This window comes from Cupressus sempervirens, chromosome 3, assembly GCF_028749045.1.
Source record: "Cupressus sempervirens isolate cs-2001-9-10 chromosome 3, ASM2874904v1, whole genome shotgun sequence".
Taxonomy (NCBI): domain Eukaryota; kingdom Viridiplantae; phylum Streptophyta; class Pinopsida; order Cupressales; family Cupressaceae; genus Cupressus; species Cupressus sempervirens.
Genome location: NC_143120.1, coordinates 40587752 through 40602119, shown reverse-complemented (window position 1 = coordinate 40602119; position 14368 = coordinate 40587752).

Here is a 14368-nt window from a genome sequence, read left to right as displayed (position 1 = left end):
GATTACCATGCCCATTGATTTGGATGGGTTAGAAAAGGAATATATATCCAAGAAGGATGACATTAGGCAAGGTGCATTGAAGGCACATATAGGTAAAATTGGAACTCTACTAGCAATAACAACAACCTCTAGGGAACCTTTCAAAAGGGCATACTTCAATTCTAGGGTTGTAGAGATATATAGGACCCTATGCATAGTTTTTGGGAGAGATGAAGAGGAGTTTATGCCTATGGATTTCATGTATATGGTTATTCAGATTTCATCTTTTGGTGTGGACATAATTTTTTATTTTTCTTCTTACTTAGCTGAGGATATTCACAGTGGATTAATTGGGATTGCCAAGGAAAAAGTTGAAAAAATATTTGGTCATTATTCTTTGTTGATGCACATGTTTTTGTTTAAGGGAGCCACATATTTTGGTAAAGAAATGGAGTTAAATAAAGAGGAAAATGGAGAAGCATTGCCAGTCCAATTATGGAGTGGAGATATGACTTGGGATGTAAAGAACACTAGCTTTGTCAAGTTTGATAGGTATTTTGCTTCCAAGCTGAGATGCCTCTTATGAGTGACAATCCTAGAATTCCTAAAGTGCTAATGGGTCTCATTAGGCCTATGGATAATCCCAATGGTTTGAAAGTTTCACATAATTGGGGAGATATCATCCCATACTCTATTTTTACTATATTTAAAATTTATGGTTTTAAAGGAAGTCCTCATGTACTACCTTACCAAGTGCCCTTGAAGGTAGGAGTAGCTGAATTTTTGTGGCAATTGGGTGTAGTAGAGGAAACCTTTTTGTTGAAAAGATCAACACGGTCAATTTTCCCCACTTGCATAGTGGCCCATCATTTTCTAATCACAAAAGGGGATTGGCTCTCTCTAAAAAAATTTTTGGATCCTTAGAAGATGGCTATTTCTCACCCTTGTTTTTGTGATTCTGAGGGATTTTATAATTTGGCTCTGAGACGTAGAATTAAGCTTGGAAAAATTGAGCATGAATTCTATTTTCTTGAAGATATAATAAGGAATGAATATTCCTTGCAAGAATAGGAGACTAGAAAGGAAAAATGGAGTGTCTTCTCTAAAGTTTTGGATTTCATTCATTGTTTTGATGCAAGTTATAGTCCTTTGGACAATGCTATTACAAACGTAGACAAGATAAATAAACTTACGAATTCTTTTTCTGAAATAATGGAGGCAATGAATGAAAAGAAGCAATTCTTTATTAGATTTTACTCAGATAAGGCCAAGAAAGTAATGAGGAGATTGGGTTTTACTCCCAATATAGGGGCAGGTCAATTAACTATCTAGAAAAGGCCAGGGTATATTGTTATTCAAAATAAAGGGACTATCGTGGACAAAGGCACACAAATAGTTGAGTCCACCAGTGATGTCATGGAAGAGAGGCCTTCTGAACCCTCCCTAAAAAGGAGAAAAATAATAAGGGAAGAGGATCCTCATGTTGAGGAATATTCATCCTCATAGGCCCCTATGAGAATTGAAGAGGAACAACTCACTAAAGAGAAAATTGAACAATTGGAATCACAAGGGGGAATTTTTGTTACACAGTCAGAAATAAATGAAGGAGATCCCTAGGAGCCTCTAGTACCAAGTTTTGAGTTGACAGTTGTAGATTACAGAGGAAGGGAATTAGACCCTATACTAGAACAAGCAAGTCAACAATTCTTATCAGATGATTTTTTTTTAAAATCTAGGACTTTCTACCAATTTTCACAGAGAGCCAACATGAATAAATTTGAAGAGAGATGCAACAAGTTGAGGACAAAGAATCTTGAACTAGAGGAGGCAACCCTACAAAATCAAATAAAGGAACAAATGATTCAAGATTTCCAAAACATAACCCCTAAAGAGGGGAGGCAAATGGTAAAGGCTTCCAATATATTATTGTTACCCAATTGGGATATTGCAGATGCATTAATTTTTAATTCTATTTCAAATTAATTGGAATTACAAGATCCTAGTAAAAAGGAATTATAGGTATTGCATTTAGTGAGGACCAGGCTACTTTGGTTATATGGTCTTTAAGGAAGGGGTCAAGAGCCATCTCAGCACAACCAGATGATTATGGTTTGATGGGAAATATAGTTTTAAGAAGAGTAGCTGGCACCTCTCAGGTGTAGGCTACAAATTGGAATGTAGATTCATCTCAATTTCTTTTGGTCACTGCTAAAAATGAAGAAAGGGCCATGTTCGAGTTGCAGAGTAAATATGAAAGTGCCTTAGAAGCTTATAATAAGGAAGTTCAAAAAAGGATTGAACTTGAAAAAAAAATTAATGGGGAGGTCTACAAGACCAAGAATAACATATCCCTATCCCCCAGTGGAGCCTTTTAAATCCACTCCTCTTAAAGAGATGCCATATACCCCACAGAGGCCACAGTATTACACTGCTGAAGACTTTGAAGAAGAAAAGAGCAAGCTGTGGCCTTACATGTGGAGTTGAATATAAAATATGAAGATAAATATAGAAAGGCTCTCACATATTTGGGGGACAAAATTGAATGGCCATTAGTGTATGATTAGTTGGCTAGAGCGATAAGCATCTAGGAAGAATTGAAAGCAAGTGATGAGGCTTTGAAGCCTATTGTGAGTAAGTGGGCAAGAAGGAGGAAAGAAATAATATTTTTATGTTATTCTATCATAAAAGTCTCATATGATCAAATTGAAAAGACTTTTGATATTGTTTTTGATCTTCATGATTTTGATAATAAGAGAATTCATCTACAGAGAATAATAGTTGGCTATTTGAACAAGTATAAGAGCCAAAAGTTTAGTTTGTTTCCTTGTGCCCTAGATAGAAGAAATAATTTGAAAAAAAAAGATGAATGGGCTAAGGAACTTGATGATTTATTTTGTCTAACGATGAATAAAATTATCAATGAAATAGGGCATGCATGGTGGGCTACCACAACCAAGGAGATAGTGAAAGCCCAAATATTCTTTGATTCTTTGAAACAAGAATTTGTTGATATTGATAGGGAAGCAAAATATGTTAACAAGAAACAATAGGATATTCTACATTTTGACTAGCTAGATGATACACTCTATGACAAGTGGATGGTGGATATTGCTTCTAGTGAGAAACTAGAAGAAGTTGAAAGTGATGATGATGAAATGCATGAGGATGAATTACAAATCATTGATCCACCTCCATCAGTACCTGTAAAAGAAGAAGGGCAGTCATCTCATGCAAAAAATGCAATGGATCAGTTAGATGACTCAACAAACATAGAATCAAGAGTAACTATCACTTTGGTAACACATGATGATATGAGTGAAAATGCCAAAGTGGAGGTGAAACTGCACGAATCATAACCTAACACATCACTGGCAAGTTTGATAGTCGCATATGCTAAGGATTCAAAATAGCAACCAATCAGAAAATCAACAATATAAAAGGATATTGTGATGTCCCCATTTTGGCAAGTAATTTAAATAATAATAATAAATATTTTATATAAAGTAATATTAATAAATAATATTAAAGTAATAAAATTATGCTATAAGTAATATTATAATAATTATATTATGTCATATTATAATAGTAATATGAATGAAATAATAAATAATGATAAAGACACACTTTAATATAGCAATAATATATTAGTAAAATTATTATGATAATATTATTTATAAGTAATACTATTATAATCCTAAAATACATTATAATCATATTAGACTTATAAATTTAATATTATATTATAATCATATAATAATGTCGTATTATGTATAATGTATTATAATATAATCAATGAAATAATAATAATATAATATAATGATATTATGATTACTAAGATATATTTCAATGTAACAATACTATATTGATAATGAATTATAATAATGTATAGTTGATATTGTATATGAGCAATGTTAGTATGCTAATAGAAACCAAATTTAAATAAAGCTTCTACAAACTAAACAAAATTCATAAACTTCAAGATAGACTAAGATGAGCTCTCAATTGAGAATATGAGCCATTAATGGGCTCTCTCAATGAGAAGCTCTCTTGTTGAGTGGCTTTGTCTATATAGATAGGATGTATGCTCAAGCTTTATGCTTCAAAAAGGGCTTCAAATGGAGTTGGAATTTGATTGTGAGTGTATGGTTTTGATGTAAAATGGCTTCTTAAAATGGCATTATGAATTTACTTCATGGATTGTGTTCTTTTGCAAAGGGGAAGGATCCAATTTATAGGAAAGAGGCTTAAGGGATTGAGGGCTAAGATGCAAGGATGGAGAAAAGCTCATTGACAACTCAGATTGCATGAGAGGAGAGCACATGGATTCTACTTCCTTACAACAAATCAGGGAGTGACACATGTCACAGGGTGAGAGGATGGAGGAAAGGGGAAGGATGAGTCAACAAAGGAGGCTCAAGGGATAAAATCTTCATAAAGACCCTCATAATGGCTTGTAAGAGCAATGGAAGGGCTTGGAAGAGTCATTTATGGCCTAGTGGGCTTCATAAAGTTTTATGGTTGGGATATTTTGAGGGAGATGAGAGGAATTTTGACTTGGGCTTGATTAGAAAGGTTTTAAGCTTGCTTAGGATTGTGCAAATGATTAGAGAATGGATTAGGATGGTTTAGGATTAGCTTAGAGATAGGCAAGTGGATGTCATTTAATGAGGGTGGGTGAAGGAGGAGATATTTGTTAACTTTGGCTTGGGTTAGTAAGTCTTAACCCATGTTTAGAGAATGTGACAAGGTTAGGAGGGGATTAGGATTAGGTTTAAAGACATCTTCTAGAAGAATCTAGACTTTGGATGAGGATAAAGACTTTCTAGAATAGTCTAGAACTTCCTAGGATGAGGATGAAGACTTTCTAGAAGAGTCTAGAACTTCTTAGGACGAGGATAAATTAGATTTTTAGGAAATAAATAAAATTTTATTTATTTCAAGGGTTTGGGTTGAGGAGATATTTATTAAAAAAAATTTAATAAACACGAGGATTAATATTTAATCTTAATTAAATATTTTGAGTTGGGATTAGGGGTAGCAAATGATGGGATTAGCCTTTAATCAAAATTAAAGAAGGATTAGAAGATTTTGGAAGAGGTTAGTGGTCTTAAGGAAATTGGCCAAGTTTTGGGCAAAAATTAAATTTTTTATTTATTTTGGGTTTTTTGATCAATTTATTAATTAAATAATTAATAAATAAGGAAATAATGTTTAAATAAGATTTAAACATTTTTGGGAGGGATTCCTTAATTAAATATTTTTAATTAAGATATAGGGATTTAATGGCATAAAAATAAATAAATAAATAAATAAATAAAATAAATAATTAATTAATAAATGATGATGTCATGTTAGAAATTTTTTTAGAAAATAAAAATACTTTATTTTCTAAAGGATTTAGGTGTCTACATTTTGCCCTTCTTTGATGTGATGCCGCAAGTGGCATGGCATCAATGATGAGAAAATAAGATGCCCAAGGCTACAACAGAAGAGGAGAGAATGGAATGCAAGATGCCCCCTCAAGAAGGCGACGGGGAGAGAAAGCGAGGCGCGACGGCTTCTTGAAAAGTATGAGAATCCGAGATGAGCAAGGAGACTCAGATTGGCTTAAGAGAAGAGGTTTAGTTAGCTCAAACTCCCACTACGGGAGAATGATAAAGGAAGAATCAGAGGCAAAAGACGAAGCAAGCTTAAGATCTCAGGGATTGTAGAGGATGAAGGAGTGGAGCACTATAAAAAGGAATCCAGGATAGGGAGATGGATGATGGGATGATAAAGCTGATGTAACAAGATTTGAAAGAGTCAGATTGGCGGAAGATGGGTTTCAGAGATCCCTAGGACTAGGATTGTGGAGCTCGAAAGATGAGGCTTGGTGGATTGATTGGATTGGTGGATCCCTAAGACTAAGATTGTGGATCCCTAAAGCTAAAAGTGCAGATTGATTCAAAGAGATACTGATGCATAAGCTGGGGTAGGAGAGACAGATGTTGGATATGGATGGGGGATAATGGAGATGAAGGGAAACCATTGAAGCTTTTTTGAGTAGGGGGATACTTCAAAGAGAAGTACCACCATGTAGTTGAGCACTAGATTTTCTATAGGACTGTTGGTTAATTACCAAGGTTACCAAAAACATCAAGGCCTTTTCACAAACTATCCAGAGGACTGATGAACTGACTCAAAACAAACACACAAGGATTGCCCTAACATCACACATCAATCTCGAAAGAATCAAAGTGGAACCGACACTGGGTAACCCACAAGTAGAAAAGAAAAATAAACAAAAGACTAGATCAAGACCTTATGCTCAGATTTCCCCATTCACAGTATACCATGATATGGAAGATCGTGGCAACCTTGAGGAGGGAACAAAAAGATTGTTTGGAAAAGATACTTTAAGACCCGAAAGGGAAGATTCCAAATCAAAAGAAAGTGAAAATTTCAAAAGAGAACCATTTGCCAACGAGATGGGTAGGACGAGGTACTAACAGACCAAGATCAGACATGAGGAAAGCTATATCCTACAAGGATCTATCGGAGAGCACCTAAGCTGATGGATTTGGATGAGTGATGCGTCTAGCAAGTTGAACTAAGAGGATAACACTTTGGTGATAGGAGATCTAGCTAAAGGATGCATTGGAATAGCTAACCAAGGGTTGGGTGATGTATGCAAGATGTTGATCAAGAATGAACTGACACGAAAGCTGGATAGATACAATGGTACTAAGCTAAAGAGGATGTACAAGTTGACGGACCAAGACATGTTACAAATGTACAAGGTTGTTCATGTTTTAGTTTTGTGAGATGGAAATGTTTGTGAAGGATGGGGTGTCTGTAATAGTTGATAGGCAGATAGGTAGATGGTTTGCAAAAAGCTTAAGTGAAAATGGGGTTCTTTGTGTGCATGTGATAGGATACAAACTAGGATACAAGCTTTGGTATATAATACAAGCTGGAATATGGTACAAGCTTTGGACAAGATTTGGATATACAAGCTATGATACAATGCATGATACAAGATTTACAAGTTAGGGTACAAGATTTACAAGCTGAGGTACACGATTTACAAGCTGTACAGGTGGTATTTACAAGCTTCATTAGATTTTGGATATTTGGTCGAAACACCAAGGGAACAAGCAGGTGTTTTATTGGATTGTGAATGGATGGATGAGGCATAAGATAGTGATAGATAATGGATTAGTCTTAGTACACAAGGTGCCTAAATTACTAGGTTTTCACCAAGGTACCTATCCAAGGTGCTTGAATTGCCAAGTTTTCACCATTGGACGCTTATTTCTCTTTACTATTTTTTTTGTATTTTTCAAAAGCTAGGTATACCAAGGATCTTCAAGCATAGAACTTCTTGAGATGAATGATGTTAGTAGGATCATTCAAGAGTTCTCCTTCTAGTGTAGATAGCTAATAGGCTCTGAAGCCAAAGGAGGCAGTGACAACATAAGGACCAAGTCATGTAGGTTCAAACTTACCTATTTTTTCTCGATCTGCTTGGACTTTCATGTTTTCTTTGAGGACCATGTCACTCTGCTGAAAGTGTCGTGGAAGTACCTTCTTGTTGAAATTCCTTTTGAGATGAGTTTGGTAGACTGTGAGATGATGATAGGCTTGTTGTCGATTCTAGTCTAAGCGATCTACTTGGGTGAGCTGAGCTACTCTATATTCTTCATTTGATATTTGCCCTTGCAAAGATATGTGCAAGGAGGGAAGTTCAACCTCTATGGGTAGTACTGCTTTGGCACCATAGACTAAGGAGTATGGAGTTGTGCCGGTGGATGTACGGAAGGAAGTTTGATAAGCCCATAGGGCAGGATTAATCTGTAGGTTCCAATCGTGGATAGAATCATTGACAACTTTCTTTAGGATTTTGAGGAGGGTTTTATTAGTTGCCTCTGCCTGGCTGTTACCTTGTGGGAAATATGGGCTAGAAAAGTGGTGATGGATGCGGAGGGAAGTACACAATTCTTCTATGTTGAGATTTTCAAAGTTACCTCCGTGGTTGGTGAAGATGGTGGATGGGATGCCGAAGCGGTAAACAATGTGGTACAAGATGAACTTGGAGACCTGAACTCCTGTAGCTGAGACTAGGGGGACTGCTTCCACCCACTTAGTGAAATAGTTTGTAGCTGTTATTATCCATTTATGTCCATCAGATGAGAGATGTGTGATAGTTCCAACTAGATCAAGGCCCCAACAAGCGAAAGGCCAAGGTGGTGCAATAGGCTATAGATCCTGTGCTGGAGTGTGCACAAGATTTACGTGTTGCTGACATGGGAGACACTTTCTAACAAAGTTAGAGTCTTCTTTTATGGTAGGCCAATAGTAGCTTGCTCTAAGGATTTTTCATGCTAAGACAATACCACTCATGTGGGCACCGTAAAGTTCAGAGTGTATTTCTTTTAACGTCATCGCGGTCTCATTTTCATCTAAACATCGAGAGAGAGTATCGTGATAACCCCGACGATATAGGTTATTGGCTATGATAACATAGCGTGATGATTTTTGGATGAGGTTTTGGCATTGGGTATGTGTGAGGTGAGGGGAGATGATACCATCTTTAAGGCAAGCATGAATCTCATGGTACCAAGGGGATTGGGGACCAACCAAGATACAAACACGATTTGAGTCATCATTTGCATAGGCAGGTGTGAGGAGCTGCTCGACTAAAAACTCATACTGCGTAACCGCTTGGGGAATTTTCAAGAGTGAACCGATTGTAGCCATAGCGTCTGCTACTTTGTTCTGCATTCGAGGCACTTGTGTAAACTAAAGCTTTGTAAAATGCTGGGTTAACTAATCAACTAGCTCTTTGTAGGGTAATAGCTTTTCATCTTTGGTTTGATATTCATTTAGGGCTTGCTTGATGATGAGCTAAGAATCGCCAAAGATTTGTAACTCAGTGATGTTCCATTCTGTAGCTATCTTTAATCCTGCTATGAGAGCCTCATATTCAGCTATATTGTTGGTGCTAGGGAATTGTAGCTTAAAGGCTTTTGGAATGTAATCTCCTTGAGGTGTGACCAACAATATTCTTGCCTCTGATCCATGAGATGTATATGAGCCATCAAAATAAAGTTTCCATGGGGCCTATTCTTCAATTAGACAAATATGCTCATCTAAAAATTCTGTGATCAAAGGATATGTATCTACTAGAGGTGCATAAGCTAGGTGATCTACTATAGCTTTCCCTTTGATTGCCTTTTTGTCCACATACTGGATGTCAAATTCACTAAGGGGCATAACCCATTTGGCCAAACGGCCTGTAAGTGATGTTCTAGAGAGCATATACTTGAGAGGGTTGATCTTGGAGACTAGTTGGATGGTATGACTTAGCATGTAGTGGCAAAGCTTTTGAGTTGAGAAAACAACTGCCAAACAAGCTTTTTCCATAGGAGTATAATTGAGTTCATAACCAACTAGGGTTCTATTGATGTAGTAGATGGCTCTTTCTCTGCCGTAGTCATCAAGCTATGCTAGAAGTGCCCCTAGAGCAGTAGGCGTTGCTGATATGTCCAAGATCAAGGGACGAATAGGAACTGGTGGAACCAAGATAGGGGGATTGATGAGATACTGCTTGAGATGATTGAAGCTGCGTTGACATAAAGGATCCCACTTGAAGTTTTCATCCTTTTTCAATAAGTGTGCAAACAATGTACACTTGTCTGCAAGCTAGGAGATGAAACATCGAACGGATTGAAGCTTTCCCTGAAGAGTGTGAAGCTGTCATAGTGTCTAGGGAGGAGGCATGTCTAAGATAGCCTTGACCTTCTTGGGGTTGATCTCTATACCTCGTTTAGAAACTATAAAGCCTAGAAGCTTTCCAGATGTGACCCCAAAGACACATTTCTTGGGATTTAGCATTAGATGATATTTGGCTAACCTATCAAAGACTTTTTCTAGGTCAGCAAGATGATCCATGAAGGTATGAGATTTGACCAAGATATCATCCACATAATCCTCCAAAATGCTATGGATAAGATCATGGAAAATGGCTATCATACCTCTTTGATAGGTAGCCCCAACATTCTTTAGGCCAAAAGGCATAATGTTGTAGCAAAAGGTTCCCCAAGGGTTTAGTGAATGCTATCTTCTGTTGATCCTCTTCTACAATCTTGATTTGATTATACCCAGAAAATCCATCCATGAGGGACAGAATTTCATGCCTAGCTATAAGGTCTACATTCCTATCTATGTTGGGTAAGGGAAAATCATCTTTTGGACAAGCTTTGTTAAGATCTCTGAAATTAGTGCAGATTTTGATGTCACCAGAAGGCTTAGTGATGGGGACCATGTTGGAGATCCACTCTAAGTAGTCGATAGGTCGGATAACCTTAGCAGCTAACATTCTTTCTAATTTAGCTTTGACCAATAATGCCACCTTGGGGTGCATTTTTCTAAGCTTTTGTCTGACAGGCTTGATCTTTGGATCAACTGCAAGATGATGAACTACAAGCTTTGGATCAAGTCCTGGCATGTCCTGATATGACCATGCAAATTGGCCAATGTTCTCTCTTAAGACCTCAAAGAGGAGGTCAGCTTGGTCTTGTGATAGGGATGCAACAATGTGAACAAGTCTGGGGATCTCTAAAGAACCAATGTTGAATTCTCTAGTATCCTCAATTAGAATAGAAGACACCTCTGGTCAATTATCTTGAGGAGGTAATGCTAAATCCTCATGTTCTGCTTGTGACTCTATATTTTCTTATTGAGGGGCCCTCTTTGCTGCTTTAGCTAGTCCTGGATTCACCTTAGTTCCAGTTTTGGGTGTATCAAAACTAGGTTGGGGATTTTCTCCAAAATACCCCTTGGGATCTAGCTTATAGATATAGGTAGAATTTGGCTTTGTTTTCTTGTGAGGATTTTTGGCTCCCATGAATCTCAAAAGTGCTTCCTCTAATGTGAATTCATCAATGTGTATGATGCTTGGTTGGTCCCAATCTATGAGTTGTGGATGGGCGAGTGGTAGGTCAATGAAATGGATGGATAGTTCTTGGGGAATAGAGTCTCCGAGGAAGATTTGGTCTGGGATATCATTGTAGGCTCTCTTTTCAACTTCCTTAGGAATGTCTTCAATTTTGACAAGGTTGTAGTGAATGTTTGAAAAAGCGTGACCATTCTCATTGGTGCCCCTAGTTGTGGGTATGCCAAAGCCAAGACCTGACTTCGATTCCCACTTGTGTGCGTCGATGGGGCACTGCATGCCTCTTTCTTTTGGTCCTAGACCACCACCTTGATAGTTCCATTTGTTAGTGATGAGCTTATTTTCTTGGGGATAATTCTGGCTGAAGTGATCAAGGCGTGCTTGATTTCTTGGAGGTGCATCCTTATGTAACCAATTGTTGATATCTGAAGTGAGCTCCTCATGAAGAGGGATTTTCGAGGATACAAAGGTTGTTGGGCCAAACTATTTGTATCGAGGAGGTGGAATCTCCTTAGCTTTGTGATATGCCAGTCATCCATGGGCGTGTGGATCAAGTGGGAGTGCCCCGACAACAAATGCATCTAACAGACTATACTCTCCACAGCCTTTGTTATTGATCTTCACGGTAGATAGGGTGGAGGCGAGGATGGTTTCTGGGTCAATACAAGTGTGGGATGAGCTAGCAATGGCTATGTCGATATCAATTCTAGGGCAATGGTTTGCATATGAAGCTTCAACTGCATTGCAATAAGCAAAGGGTTCTGGATCGGCATGGATGGTTTCCTTAGTGCTCTGATGCAACAATTTGACGCACTGATGGTAAGTGGATGGAATGGCTTTGATGGCATGAATCCATGGGTGATCGAGGAGGATGTTAAATGGTAGGTTTAGATCAATAAAATGGCAGAGTGTTTCTTGGATGACTAGCCCAACCTTGATTGGCAACAAAATAGTTCCTTCTATAGTTCTTTCCAAGTTATCATAAGCTTTGATGGTGATAACCTCACTGATGATATCTGCCTCAGTATACCTAGCTTTTTTTATGAATTTTAGGGTACAAATATTCAAGGCTGATCCATTATCTATCATTACTCTTTTTATGGCAAAATTGAATACCATAATGGCTATGCGGAGCAGAAGGGTGTGATCTAGCTTGACCATGGGTATGTCGGTGGGTTTGAATGATAGGGCACATGAGGATGAAAGGTGTCCAACAAGATTATGAAAATTAGTAGCATTGATATCTGAAGGGACACAAGATTCTATGAGAGCACTGTCAAGGATGTTCTTGTACACAGGACTAGTGTAGAGAAGGTCTAAAATGGAGATTTAGGCTGGCATGTTCCCAAGGTGTTCCAAGATAGTGTACTGGCTTCTTGATGGAGTTGATGGTGCTGGTGAAACTAGTGGGCCTGCGATGTTAAATTGCGCTCTACGAGTGGTGACTGCACACTCATTGTTTGGTCCTTGGATATTGATAACATTGACAGAAGGCTCTTTCTCGGATATACAACCTATGAGGCTACCATAATCTATATAGGATGAAGTGTGATCATTGTTCTTCCCATGCTATTGGTTTGGCTGGCGGTTGTTGGTGTTGTTGTTGTTGGTTTGGATAGGTGCTTTTCCAAGATTTTGGTTGTTGTGAGGGGGAAAAGCATTTTGATAGATCTGTTAGCCTGCACTGGGAGAGGTTGGTAATTTCTTTCTGATCAATGAGGTCCTGCACATAATCTTTCAGTTTTGTGCATCTGAGGGTGGTGTGACCTTTTAGCCTATGAAATTTGCAGTACTCATTATCTTTGTACCATGCAGCTTTGGATTGGCCTGGATCAATTTGCTGGGTAGGAGGAAATTTGATGAGGTTTTCCTTAGTCAATTTCTCAAAAATGACATCCAATGGCTCACCAAGGGGTGTATAATTTCTAGGTTTCGGCTGGAACTTGGGCTTTGGTCCTATAGCTACATTGATGGCATTAGCTTGATTGCTAGACCCTTGAAAGTTGGGTCTTGGATTGTGGCCTTGATAGCTTTGGTGATTCTGATGTTGGTAGTTGATAGTTTGTTGATTGTTTGGTTGATACAGTGGGTTGGACTAATTTTGGGAAGGACCAACAATATTCACATGTCTCGTATCAGTAACCCCATCTATTGCAATGTGCTTGTTTTTGTTCCAATACCTAGACTTGTTATTGGAATGTGATTGATTTTGGTTGGCCTCCTTGTAAATCTTGACCACACCATCTTTAATGAGTCCTTGCTCAAGGATCATTCCTTTCTCTTTGATATCTTTGTAGGTCTACAAATAGTTCATGGTCATGTGGTGAGCCAAGCTAGGATGGGCATTATCAATAAACATTTTCACCAAATGGCACTCTAGCAAGGTGCAAGATATGTGGGTGGTAAGGGTTTGCCATCTTTGCAGATATTCGGGAAGGCTTTCTCCAACTTTTTGCTTAGTGTGGACAAGATCAACTACTAAGAGCTCTGTTTCAACAAGATGGGCATATTGGGCTACAAATGCCTCAGACAATTTAGCAAAGTTTTTAATTGTGCCATATGGGATTCTATAAAACCATTCAAGAGCTAGTCCGGCCAAGCTTTTGGGAAAGAGACGCAAGAGGAAGATGTCATTATATGCCATGCATATATAATTCTTTGATATGTGTGACAGGGTCTCCTTTTCCTCTGAATTTGTCAAACTTGGGTATCTCAAAGTATTTGGGAAATGGTGTCATGGTAATGGCTCTGTCAAATGGGTAAGGACACACATTTTCAAACTTGAAGGTTTTTGGATCATTTCCTTCCTAGATGTTCTTCAAAGCTATCTTCATGGCTTCCCATTCTAAATTAATGGGTGATGGCTAGGGTGCACCTAATGTAAGAGTGCCCTAAGGTAGGTATGTGCTAGATGGGGCAATGGAACATGGATGGCTTTGAGGTATGGGCTGGTAGGGATTGTACATGGCTTGGGCAACTGAATGGTTGATGATGGGTTGCTGAGGTGGAGGAGGCACATATTGCTGCATGTTATGCAAGGCTTGCTGCTGATATGGGATTTGGGATAGGGATGGAGGGACGTAGGCTGGTTGTGGGATAAATGGATTTCTTTGTGCAGGTAAGGTATAAGATGGTTGTGAAGCTTGGAGAAAAGATCCGGGAGCTTGTGGAACTTGACTTGGGATTTGAGGAGTTTGACCAATATATGTGGGTTGTGCCCCCATTTGGGAGGGTATCATGACAAAGGAGGCCAAGTAATTGGTGGTTTGTGGTGGTGGATTTCCTCCTAGAAGTGGCATAGAAAAATAGTTAGTAATAGGAGGTAATGGATTAGTTGGTTGTGGAGGTGGTGGGAATTGAAAGCTTGAGAATGGAACTGATGGGGTTTGATAGCTTGGTGGTTGGATTTGAAAGCTTGGTAGAGTGGTGGTAGGAGCTTGGGTCACTTGAGAG